The sequence below is a fragment of the Mustelus asterias genome, chromosome 26 (genome assembly GCF_964213995.1).
Source record: "Mustelus asterias chromosome 26, sMusAst1.hap1.1, whole genome shotgun sequence".
NCBI classification, from domain to species: domain Eukaryota; kingdom Metazoa; phylum Chordata; class Chondrichthyes; order Carcharhiniformes; family Triakidae; genus Mustelus; species Mustelus asterias.
In genome coordinates, this window is record NC_135826.1 from 15,389,987 (window position 1) to 15,403,780 (window position 13,794).

Genomic DNA, 13,794 nt, shown 5'->3' on the forward strand with positions numbered 1-13,794 from the left:
AGGCCACTCAGATCCTGACCTCATTACAACCTTGGTGTAAACATGGACAAAAGAGCTGAACTGATGAGGTGAGGTGAGAATGACTGCCCTTGACCTCAAGGCAACATTTGACTGAGCATGACGTCAAGGAACCCTAGCAAAACTGAAGTCAATGGAAATCAGAAGGAAAACCCCCCACTGGTAACAGTAATACTTAGCATAAGAAAATGGTTCTGGTTGTGGAGGTCAACCATCTCAGTCCCCGGACATGGCTGCAGAAGGTATTCAGGCCAACCGGGTCGTGTCCTAGACCTAACCACCTTCATCTATTTCATCAATTGCCTCATCATCACAAGGTCAAAAGTCGGGATGTTCACTGATGACTGCACAATGTTCAGCCCCATTTGTGACACCTCATATACTGAGGCACTTCAAGTCCATTTGCAGCAAGACCTGGACAACATTCAGGACTGAGCTGATAAGTAGCAAGTAACATTCGTATTACACAAGTACTGGTCAATTATCATTTCCTACAAGAGAGAATGTAACCATCTCACTTTGACATTCAGTGGCATTATCATCACCGAATGCCCCATGGTAAAATTCTGAAGGTTACCATTGACCGGAAACTGACTGGACTAGCCATATAAATACTGTGGCTACAAGAGCATGTCAAAGGCTAGAAATTCTGCAGAGGGTAACTCACTTCCTGACTCCCTAAAGCCTATCCACCATCTACAGATGGACAGTGCGATAGAATATTCTTCTCTTGCCTAGATAAGTGCAGCTCCAAAGAAGCTTAACACCATTTAGGACAAAGCAGTTTGCTTGATTAGCACCCCATCCCCCAATTTGAACATTCATTCCCTTCCCTGTTGAAGCACAGTACTAGTTGGTACGTCTAGTAACTAGACGTACTGTGTACTGTCTACAAGATGCAGTTCAGCAATTCGAAAAGGCAGCTCACCACATTTTTATACAGATAAATTAGGGATGGGTAATAAATGCAGGCCTTGTTGGTGACGCACACATCTCATGAAAGAATTAAAAAAAAGTCAAAGAGAGAGAGAAAAAAATAACAGGGTGGAAGAACTTTGTTTAAAATGGCAATTTCGTTTTGTCCTGAAAAATTGAATCTAAATCCTGCAGTTGCATTAACAGGACTTGCTGTTTCATTCTATCGCTCAGAAGACCTAAATTTAGCTAGTAAACATCTATAATAGCACTCAGCAGTACCTGGAATGTGGAGAAAAATAAAGCTAATTTTGATAATGGAGTTTCTAATAAGACCTTGATGAGCAGAATAATCAGACTTTCTTGGTTTTGTTAATGCAGTCTATTTTCATTAAGCTTCCAAGCCCAATCTGTGATGCAGAGTGCATACATCTGTTCTTGTACAATTTACTCACTAGGTCGACACATTCAGCACACAATACAAACTGAAGCTCATTGACATTTGAAGCTTCTTTTTTTCTGAGAAGTGCTAAATGGATTTGTTATTTATAGGAGTTACTAGTAATCTAAAGATTGAAAAAAATTGAAGCTCCTGTCACTCAAGCTTTACATTGACCTCGTTCTATAAATCCATTGTCATTGTTATCTGCTTTCTGACCTCGGATGTCAACTTTTTTTCCCTTCCTGTAAACAAATATTACATATTTACTGCAATGGTAAACATCCCATTACCAACTAAAACAAATTCAGCTGATGAAATTCTTGTGTTTAGCCTCAAGTGTCACAGTTAAAAGTATGTTGTCTTGACTGTAACACTACATTCTGCACTCTCTCCTTTCCTTCTCCCTTATGTACTCTATGCTTTGTATAGCACACAAGAAACAATGTTTTTCACTGTACACCAATATATGTGACAATAAATCAAATCAAAGCACTCTTAGATTCAAGCAAAGAAGATTGAGTGTGCCATCCACATGGATACTTCAGTGCTGTACTGAGTGAAAGGCTTTGTTTTAATTGGATGAGATATTAAACCGAGTCATAGTCTACCCTTTCAGGTGGATGTAAGAGACTTACAACTGAACAATGTTAACCTCTGTGAGCAATGGTAATTAGTCTTTAATAGATCTCCAATATACCATACATTTATAAATAATTGATAATCTAGAACCAAACTTCCCTCAGTATCAACAATTAGCATGGATTAGCAGAATGGGCCATTTCCCCACAGAAAGCTAACTTTGCAGCCTTTGAGGGACAGGGTCAATTAAGAGTTGGGAAGTCCTTTTTCTTCCCCTATTAGGAAAGCATCATTGTTCCACTGGAGCAAGCTGAGAGGGAGTGATTGGAGGCAGCAGTGCTGGTGAGAGATTAATTGAATTGTTTATTTATTTAATTAGTCAACTAGTGTGTGTTTTTTTTTGGCCTTTACTTTTGCAGTAGAATTTTAAGTTTAAAGTGAAAACTGGAAGTGGGCTGCTAAGGAGTCTTGGAAGGGTTTTTTAAGCGCGTGAGGTATAAAAGGTAGGCTGCAGTATACAGCAGGCAGCGTCGGGAGCGGGCAGTGGAGTGAGTGGGAAGCAGAGTGTGAGCTATAAGGCTTTGGCTCACAGGGCTTAGGCAGAAAGGGCGAGCAGAGGTGAGTTTAAATTCATTTCTGCACTTTCTACCTGGTACTGGCAAGGTATCGAGAGGGGATGGGTGTGCAGGCAGTGCTATGTTCCTCTTGCACTATGTTTGAGGTGAGGGACGACGACAGTGTCCCTGCTGATTACATCTGTGGGAAGTGCACCCATCTGCAGCTCCTCCAAAACTGTGTTAGGGAACTGGAGCTGGAGTTGGATGAACTTAGGATCATTAGGGACGCAGAGGTGGCCATAGACAGAAGCTTTAGGAATACAGTTACTCCGAGGAATGAAAACAGATGGGTGACGGTGAGAGGGGCTGGGAGGAAGCAGTCCGTGCAGGGATCCCTGGTGGTCGTTCCCCTTAGCAACAAGTATTCCGCTTTGGATACGGTTGAGGGGGATGACATACCAGTGGTGAGCCGCAGTGAGAGGATCTCCAGCACTGTGTCCGTCTCTGTGGCTCGGGAGGGTAAGGGGCAGAGCGGGAGGGCAATAGTTATTGGGGACTCATTAGTTAGAGGGATAGATAGGAGGTTCTGTGGCAGCAAAAGAGACTCACGGATGGTATGTTGCCTACCGGATGCCAAGGTCCGTGACGTCTCAGACCGTGTTTTCCGGATTCTGAAGGGGGAGGGGAAACAGTCACAAGTTGTGGTACACATTGGTACCAGTGACACAGGTAAGCGAAGGGACGGGGATTTAAAGCAGGAATTTCTGGAGCTGGGCTGGAAGCTGAGAGCCAAGACAAAACATGTGGTCATCTCTGGTACGTTGCCGGTGCTACGTGATAGCGAGTTGAGGAACAGGGAGAGAGTGCAGTTAAACATGTGGTTGCAGGGATGGTGTAGGAGGGAGGGTTTCAGATACGTGGATAATTGGAACACATTCTGGGGAAGGTGGGACCTGTACAAACAGGACGGGGTGCACCTGAACCAGAGGGGCACCAATATCCTAGGAGGGTACCGGTAGACAGGAAGGTGGGTTGAAGTGTGTCTACTTCAATGCAAGGAGCATCCGGAACAAGGTAGATGAACTTGGGGCGTGGATTGGTACTTGGGACTACGATGTTGTGGCCATTACGGAGACGTGGGTAGAACAAGGACAGGAATGGTTGTTGGACGTTCCGGGGTATAGATGTTTCAGTAAGTGTAGGGAAGCTGGTAAAAGAGGTGGAGGAGTGGCATTGTTAATCAAGGATAGTTTGACGGCTGCGGAAAGGCACTTCGAGGGGGATCTGCACACTGAGGTAATATGGGCTGAGGTTAGAAATAGGAAAGGAGCGGTCACGTTGTTAGGAGTTTACTATAGGCCCCCAAATAGTAATAGAGATGTGGAGGAAGAAATTGCTAAGCAGATTATGGATATGTGTGGGGGTCACAGGGTAGTTGTCATGGGGGACTTTAACTTTCCAAATATTGATTGGAGGCTTTGTAGGTCAAATAGTTCGGATGGGGCAGTTTTTGTGCAGTGTGTGCAGGAGGGTTTCCTGACACAATATGTGGATAGGCCGACAAGAGGTGAGGCCACATTGGATTTGGTACTGGGAAATGAACCGGGCCAAGTGTTAGATTTGGTTGTGGGAGAGCACTTTGGAGATAGTGACCACAATTCGGTGTCTTTTGTTATTGCAATGGAGAGGGATAGGGCCGTACGGCAGGGCAAGGTTTACAATTGGGGGAGAGGTAATTATGATGTGATTAGGCAAGAATTAGGGGGCATAAGTTGGGAACAGAAACTGTCAGAGAAAGGAACTAATGAAAAGTGGAACTTTTTCAAGCAACAAATACTGGATGTCCTTGATAGGTATGTTCCTGTCAGGCAGGGAGGAAATGGCCGAGTGAGGGAACCATGGTTCACGAAAGAGGTGGAATGTCTTGTGAAAAGGAAGAGGGAAGCTTATGTAGGGATGAGGAAACAAGGTTCAGATGGCTCGATTGAGGGTTACAAGTTAGCAAGGAATGAGCTGAAAAAGGGGCTTAGGAGAGCTAGGAGGGGACACGAGAAGTCCTTGGTGGGTCGGATCAAGGAAAACCCCAAGGCTTTTTACTCTTATGTGAGGAATAAAAGAATGACCAGGGTGAGGTTAGGGCCGGTCAAGGACAGTCGTGGGAACTTGTGTATGGAGTCAGTAGAGATAGGCGAGGTGATGAATGAATACTTTTCTTCAGTGTTCACCAAGGAGAGGGGCCATGTTTTTGAGGAAGAGAAGGTGTTACAGGCTAATAGGCTGGAGGAAATAGATGTTCGGAGGGAGGATGTCCTGGCAGTTTTGAATAAACTGAAGGTCGATAAGTCCCCTGGGCCTGATGAAATGTATCCTAGGATTCTTTGGGAGGCAAGGGATGAGATTGCAGAGCCTTTGGCTTTGATCTTTGGGTCCTCGCTGTCCACGGGGATGGTGCCAGAAGACTGGAGAATGGCGAATGTTGTTCCTCTGTTTAAGAAAGGGAATAGAAATGACCCTGGTAATTATAGACCGGTTAGTCTCACTTCGGTGGTTGGTAAATTGATGGAAAAGGTCCTTAGAGATGGGATTTACGACCATTTAGAAAGATGCGGATTAATCCGGGATAGTCAGCACGGATTCGTGAAGGGCAAGTCGTGCCTCACAAATTTGATAGAATTATTTGAGGAGGTAACTAAGTGTGTTGATGAAGGTAGGGCAGTTGATGTCATATACATGGATTTTAGTAAAGTGTTTGATAAGGTCCCCCATGGTCGGCTTATGATGAAAGTGAGGAGGTGTGGGATAGAGGGAAAGTTGGCCGATTGGATAAGTAACTGGCTGTCTGATCGAAGACAGAGGGTGGTGGTGGATGGAAAATTTTCAGATTGGAGGCAGGTTGCTAGCGGAGTGCCACAGGGATCAGTGCTTGGTCCTCTGTTCTTTGTGATTTTTATTAATGACTTAGAGGAGGGGGTTGAAGGGTGGATCAGTAAATTTGCTGATGACACCAAGATTGGTGGAGTAGTGGATGAGGTGGAGGGCTGTTGTAGGCTGCAAAGAGACATAGATAGGATGCAAAGCTGGGCTGAAAAATGGCAAATGGAGTTTAACCCTGATAAATGTGAGGTGATTCATTTTGGTAGGACTAATTTAAATGTGGATTACAGGGTCAAAGGTAGGGTTCTGAAGACTGTGGAGGAACAGAGAGATCTTGGGGTTCATATCCACAGATCTCTAAAGGTTGCCAGTCAAGTGGATAGAGCTGTGAAGAAGGCCTATAGTGTGTTAGCTTTTATTAACAGAGGGTTGGAGTTTAAGAGCCGTGGGGTTATGCTGCAACTGTACAGGACCTTGGTGAGACCACATTTGGAATATTGTGTGCAGTTCTGGTCACCTCACTATAAGAAGGATGTGGAAGCGCTGGAAAGAGTGCAGAGGAGATTTACCAGGATGCTGCCTGGTTTGGAGGGTAGGTCTTATGAGGTAAGGTTGAGGGAGCTAGGGCTGTTCTCTCTGGAGCGGAGGAGGCTGAGGGGAGATTTGATAGAGGTTTATAAAATGATGAAGGAGATAGATAGAGTGAACGTTCAAAGACTATTTCCTCGGGTGGATGGAGCTATTACAAGGGGGCATAACTATAGGGTTCATGGTGGGAGATACAGGAAGGATATCAGAGGTAGGTTCTTTACGCAGAGAGTGGTCGGGGTGTGGAATGGACTGCCTGCAGTGATAGTGGAGTCAGACACTTTAGGAACATTTAAGCGGTTATTGGATAGGCACATGGAGCACACCAGGATGATAGGGAGTGGGATAGCTTGATCTTGGTTTCAGATAAAGCTCAGCACAACATCGTGGGCCGAAGGGCCTGTTCTGTGCTGTACTGTTCTATGTTCACCATTTATGTAAACACTTTTTTTTAAGAGTGTATATTTGCGCCTTGTCTGATAAGCCACTTCTGTTGCTATAAATTAGACTATCACCTAACTTATCATGAGCAATGCCACTAGAAATCCACATGTACATACATCAATTCATCAGATGAGGAAACATCAAAGGGCTATGGGGAAAGGATAGCAAAGTGGGACTAATCCTCCAACATTTCTCCTCTATTATGGTTAGCTCTGGCTATTTTTTGGGCCTATTTAATGACTTCCATGACTTAATTCTAACCCAAGAAGCATAGTTTTAATGCATGTTTCAAAATAGTTTCACTACAGTCATGGGTGTTCGGGTGGCATGGTGGCACAATAATTAGCACTGCTGCCTTATAGTGCCAGGGACCCAGTTTCAATTCCCTGCTTGGGTCACTGGCTGGGCGGAGTCTTCATGTTCTCCCCGTGTCTGCGTGGGTTTCCTCCGGGTGATCCGGTTTCCTCCCACAGTCCGAAAGATGTGCTGGTTAGATGCATTGGCCATGCTAAATTCTCCCTCAGTGTACCCGAACAAGCGCTGGAGTGTGGCAACAAGGGGATTTTCACAGTAACTTAATTGCAGAGTTAATGTAAGCCTACTTGTGACTAATAAATAAACTTTAAAAAAAATGTTTTTGAGACTGCAGAAGATGGGGGAGCAGCCAAGAATATTTGAGTGAACATGAGTAGCTGGGACAAGATGAGGAAAGTACAGGATGATATAATTGCAGGATGGCCTTCTGCTGAAGTCTCCAGCCTCACAAATGCCAGCCAATTCAATTCTCTCCTTTGGACACTGTAAAGACTATAGGCCGTAACAATATCCTATTGAATACTTGAGCTCCAGGATCAGCTATGTCCTTAGCCAAGCTGCTCCAATATATCTACAACACTGGTATATCTACCTGACGATATGGAACTTTATTTTCCAAAACTATACTTTATTCATCAATAAAAGTACATAACATGACCAAAGTTGACAATACATAAGGTACAAACCAAATCAGTTTCTTCCAATACTGTATGATAATCACCTCATTTACAGTTGCAGTTAATAGTTACCAGATCAAATATCACTCCTAATATTGAGCCCGAGTTGTACTTTGGCTGAAAGGCCTTAGACAGTGACCTTTCCCCAATGCAACATTGCGTTGGCTGTCCAAGCTTTCGTGCGCTCCTCAGCACATAGTCCTGGATCTTGGAATGTGCCAGCCTTTAACACTCGGCCGTGGTCCACTCAATTGAAATTAAAATTAAAAATCAAATTGCACAGGAACAGAGCAAGCTCCAGGCAGTCCAAAGAGCATCTTTGCCAGGTATACCCTGTAAAAGCAGGACAATCCAATCCAGTTAGTTACTCTCCCATTGACTTCCTCTCAAACATCAGCAAAAATAGAAGGTTTCATCGACAATGCTTTTAAGCAACACTTACACCGCAATAACTGTTTTTCATGACACTTGTTGAGACAACACCTGATCTCTGAAGCTTCCGTCATGAGGGCCCATTCATGCTCATCCTCTTCCAAATGGATCTGCCTGCTGCTCATTTTTGCCAAACAGGTGAGGCCTCAAGCAATTTGTGACCATTATTTTGCTTACTCGGTGCGAGTGAAGCCTATTACCCTCTTGTCCTGCCTCACTCTGTGCTTATGCTTGATGCAACACAGCACACTGATTTTAGGGGCAATTGACCCTGCCCTCCCCCTCTTTTGAATATTTGTTTGATGCCCTTCTTTGCAATTCCCTTTATCTCTTATGCTTTTAGTCATATTCTGCAGGATATTGCCTCTAAGCTTGGCCTTATTTTGCTTTGCATTCTCCGCTGCTCTTCAAATTTGGGTTCACACTTGTATTTACTTATTATAGACTAGTAACCCATAGTTACCAACTGGGCTACTTATTTGATTATCAAACACGTGTCATCATTGTGGCTAATCTACATTGATTAAAGTTGTTTGGAAGTGACATGCAAATTAATCAGTTCTAATTAATTCACTTTTGAGAATCAGAACAGATGAGAAAACATTAAATGGCTATGGGGAAAGGACAATGGCAAACTAAGCCTCCTTAAAATTCAGATTCTATCAGAACCATTTTGATTCACTATGATTTTAATACACACATGGAACACTGAGCATGGATACATCGATTGTGCTGGCATAACCAGCACAGAAGACTACATGGAACACACAGAATTTGATAGCCAACTTGACTTTACTTGAGACAGTGGATGCAAATTAAAAGGACATTACTTGATGTCCGGGCAATATCTATCCTTCATTGGTGTCTGTTTCCAGCTATCTCTGGATATATTTAATTATCGTAAAGGCATTTCAGTAATACTCAATTTAGTCTGTTCACTCAATTCTGAATGGGAATCGTGAACCTCACACAGTCATCCTAATTAGCACTTGTTGTCGGATAATATTGACATAATATATGATAGAATGGAAAGGTGGAATCCTCTGAGTCATGGTGCTTTTCTCTGAGAAGTATGGGTGAGAAGTTTGAGGACCTCTGCAACATTGGATCCATTGAGCGGGATATAGTCCACACGTTTAGAAATCATCAAGATCAATATTCTACGGTAACATTACGTAAAGACAGTTGTAATGATTGAAAAACTATCTGAATGGTTTAAAAGCCAAAACTTGGACAGTTGAGTTGAAATATAAAATTATTTCTTTTATTCAAGGTTCCTCTGCCTTCCAACATTTTACTTGTGTTCCTATTTATAGGAAGAGAATCGTCTCAGTGTCTTCCTCAGCCAGAACAGGGATCAAACCCTCTGCTGTTGGCTTTAATCTGAGCAACCTGCTAACTGCTTAGCCAACTGAACTATCCAGCCATCCAGTTCTTCCATATACAAAGATTAAACAAATGAGTAATAGTGCCACTAAGTAAATTCTTCTACAGACATAAAGCGAGCTTCCAGATTTGTATCAGACATTCAGCTCTATAACTTTGCTATCCTTGATTTAATTTAGTATTTCACAGTATTATCTGGGCATCAGCCAGAATTTTACCGCCCCACCCGCCACAGGAATCGGAGCAGGCGAGGGGTGGACCATGGAAAGGTCCGTTGACCTTGGGCAGGATTTTACGGTTGCAGGACGAGTCTTAGATAAAGCATAACCTGCTTTAGCTCAAAAATACTAAAGCCATTGTATTATTTCTCAGACAACAAGGAACTGAATGGGAAAGAATAGGAAAGGGATGTAAGTACATGGCTGAATAAATCATTAAAATAACATTATGAATCAGCAAAGTAGTTAAAAATACGAACAAAGTACTGGGATTTATTTGTAGGGAGAAATTTGTGCAAGTAGCACAGTTTCCCATGATGCTACATAGACTTGCATCTATTCACTGGGGGAGGGCAGTGAGCCATTACCTATGTGGCCCATGGAATTCAAAAGTAGCACAGTAGTATTAATCTTGTATGGGACTCTGATCAGGTTGCTCTGAATATTCTGAACCACTGTGGTTCCTGTACTATAAAAAGGACATGGAAGCACTGGAGAAAGGGAAAACTTATAGAAGACATATACTTTCTGCAAGAGGTGAATGTGAGAGAGTTCAAAACTTGGGACCACAAATTCAAGGTAATTATTAAAAAATACATTAGGAAAATAAAGACAGTTCCTTTACTCAGAGTGATTAGAATGTGGGACTCATTACCACAGGTTGAGGCAAATAGCTTAGATGCTTTCAAAGGGAAACTAGACATGAGAAAAAGAGGAATATAAAATATACTGAAAAGTTGGTAAATTGGTGAGAGAATTGTATGCAATGCTAACACAAACTAATTAGTCTGAATGGCATGCTTCTGTGCTGTATATGTTTGTAATTCGATATAATACAAATCATAAGACAGTCACAACACAACATCAAACACATAACTCTGAATACATGTAGAGCACAAAGTATATTACATAGAATTCAAAAAATAGGACACAGATTGGAAACACAGAACTAATATGGGATAGACAATAATGAACACACAACATGAATTACAGAGATTGGATCAAACATAGGCCACACTGCATGCAACTCATGAGTGTTGGAGCACACGGTCTGGATAACGCAGTGTTAAACCCATAATATAGGACACTAATTGAACACAGTCTTATCCTTACCTTTTAGATATCTCTGCAATATTAGTGAATAGTACTGCCTCCCTCGTGTTCCATGAAGATTCCTATTTGTGACTGTTTGACTTGAATGTTTTATTTTATAAGCATTAAAATACAGCAGTAGGTCATAGATTGCTTTTGTAGATTTTCTCTCTCTGGCAGTGCCTCCTTGCTGGAATGTTGCGTTCCTCCAATATCTGGCCCAAGTGACTATTATTTATCCTTCAGGCCCAATTTGTTTCACTCATTAGCACAGTGCTAAAGTCAGTTCCAACATTCACTACCAACTCCCACAGTCTATTGCTTGATATCAGCTAACTGAGCACAGAGAAACAGTGCTTCACCTCGTAGCATATTTAACACCTATGTCATTGGGGGTCTAATTTTTAAAATTTGCAATATCCCTTTTGTTGAATTATGTGTCCCTAGCACTTGCACCATAAAGAGATTAGGATAAATCTGCTCTCTATCCTCTGGCAATACTATTCTAAGATGGTCAGTCGGAGTTGAGAGCAAGAGCAGTCTGGAATGACCCTCCTGTGGAATCTCCTTTCTTATGCGAAAGAGCCTAGTTGTCACTTAGCATCACCCTACGGTGGTTCATGTGAAATCAGGTTGCTGGACTCAAACTCTATACCAACTGTTCTTTGGCACAGGGCATTGCCATTGCAACATGTGTGCCACTGTGCAAACCCTAATAATTACTGCGGTAATTGTGCTGCAATAGACACTCATGAGCTGCAGACTGGATTCCCAATATTCCTTTGATATTTTAATAAGATACTTAAATCAAAATATCAAAGGAGTAATTGGCATATAAACTGTAGTAATACTATAAAAGGAGTGTAATAGTGTGCATCACAGTCTGAAATGAACAATGAATAGCAGAAGAATTCACTTCTCTAATTATACTCACTGCATCCTTTTTCTAAAAAGGGCAGTCATCATTCCAAAGAGCTTTCGGAAAATACGACTTTTGATGAAGGCTTGATTTTAATTCCATGGTTAGTGTGTCACGATCAGGTGTGCTAAGTAAATATGGTTAGAGTTTGGCTGCTGTCTCAATGTTGCAGGAAGACTTGTACAAGTGAAACTGAGCGAACTTTCTGGTTACAACTCTCTCATTCCCCCCAGTGCAATGCTGACTGGCTCTCTTTCCTGTCCATTAAAATCTAAGCTAGGAGTCATCATTTCACCCCAATCTGCGATAATAGAATATCAAACATTTTTTCAGATCATAAAATAGTTATTAAACCCAATAAACCTGTCCCCTTCTACCTCACCCCAATGTGTTCACCCTAATTGTGAGTCCTGGTTCAGTTTTTAAAAATTTATTCGTGGGACATGGGCATTGCTGGCTGGCGAGCATTTATTGCCCATCCCTAGATTCCTTTGAGAAGGTGGTGGTGAGCTGCCTTCTTGAATCGCTGCAGTCCATGTTCTGTGGGTTGGCCCACAATGCCGTTGGGGAGGGAATTCCAGGATTTTGACCCAGTGACTGTGAAGGAATGGCGATATATTTCCAAGTCAGGATGGTGAGTGGCTTGGAGGGGAACTTGCAAGTGGTGGTGTTCCCAGGTATCTACTGCCCTTGTCCTTCTAGATGGAAGTGATTGTGGGTTTGGAAGGTATGTTTGAGGATCTTTGGTGAATTGCTGCAGTGTATCTTGTAGATAGTACACACTGCTGCTACGGAGCGTTAGTGATGGAGGGAGTGGATGTTTGTGGATGTGGTGTCAATCAAGCGGGCTGCTTTGTCCTGGATGGTGTCAGGCTTCTTGAGTGTTGTTGGATCTACACCCATCCAGGCAAGTGGGGAGTATTCCATCACACTCCTGACTTGTACCTTGTAGATGGTGTACAGGCTTTGGGGAGTTAGGTGGTGAGTTGCTCGCCGCAGTGTTTCTAACTTCTGATCTGCTCTTGTAGCCACTGTGTTTATGTGGCGAGTCCAGTTGAGTTTCTGGTTAATTGTAACCCCAAGGATGTTGACAGTGGGGGATTCAGTGATGGTAACACCATTGAATGTCAAGGGGCGGTGATTAGATTGTCTCTTATTGGTGATAGTCATTGCCTGGCAGTTGCATCACTCTTGCCTGAGTTAGAATGTTGAATCCCACTCTAAAGATTTAAGCATATAGGAAATCGAATATTGAATTATATTGCAAAATCAGAAATGAACAGGCCCATTTTTTTCTCTGCCAAGAAGTTTAGAATGTCTGGGGTAGTATTCTCAGTCTAGTGGACGTGACCTTTGGGTGGGAGGGGAGCATAATATCGAGAAGGATGGCAACCCCGTTTCCAAATGTGTTCCTGCCTCTTCCCTCTTTTCCCAAGGGAAGCAGAATGAACTAGATAATAAAGCAATTACCAGCCATTTTTCCAGGGCAATGGAATTTTACAGCATTTGAATTTGTCGGAAAAGGCAAGTTAAAGTCATTGAGGCTTGGAACTGACATGCATTCAGTACTATAAAGCAGGAAAGTGGCAAGGCTGCAATCAGCCATGGCAGATGCTTATCATTACAGTTCAGTCAGATTGCAGCTACTGATAGTGTTGGGAAGAAGGGAATTGTTAATGTTTCCTGCAGCTTAATCTGCCAACTCGATGAGGTTGTATACAGATCCTTCTGTGTTTGAGACGGACGCAGATTTCATCTATTCTGAAGAGAGGTGGGCCACTGAGGAGGAGTGAGGCTCACCTCAGCAGCCACAGATTGGAGCAGAAGCAGCAGCTGCAGCAAGATGGCACCCATGTGCAGCTGGACAGCACAGAAGGGTACACCGAAGGCTGAGAGCTAGAAAAAGGTTCTATCCTCAACATGGTGCCTTGAGACAAAGTGTCAGCTTTCTGGATCTTTCAGAGAAGCAGAGCCTGTGAAGGCTGTGGCTCTCATAACTGGTGGCCTCAGTACACTAAGTCCTCACATAAAGTTCTAGTTGCGTGCCTGAAAATCTTGACTTTAAGTGAATCACTTTTTCCCATTAAAACCAATGTAAAAACTGTAGTTAGGTTCAATTGAACCTTTGTCATCAGAAAAAAATTAAATCTTTTAAGCTGAAATACTTTACAGTGCTAAATTCCTATATTGGTAAATGAAAATCTTTGAATAAAATAAACTTAAAAATAAACTACGGTAACTTTCCACTTTCAGTCCCTTTGGTGTAACCCTGTGTGCTGTCCAGCTGCACATGGGTGCCATGCTTGCTGCAGCTGCAGCTTCTGCTCCAGTCTGTGGC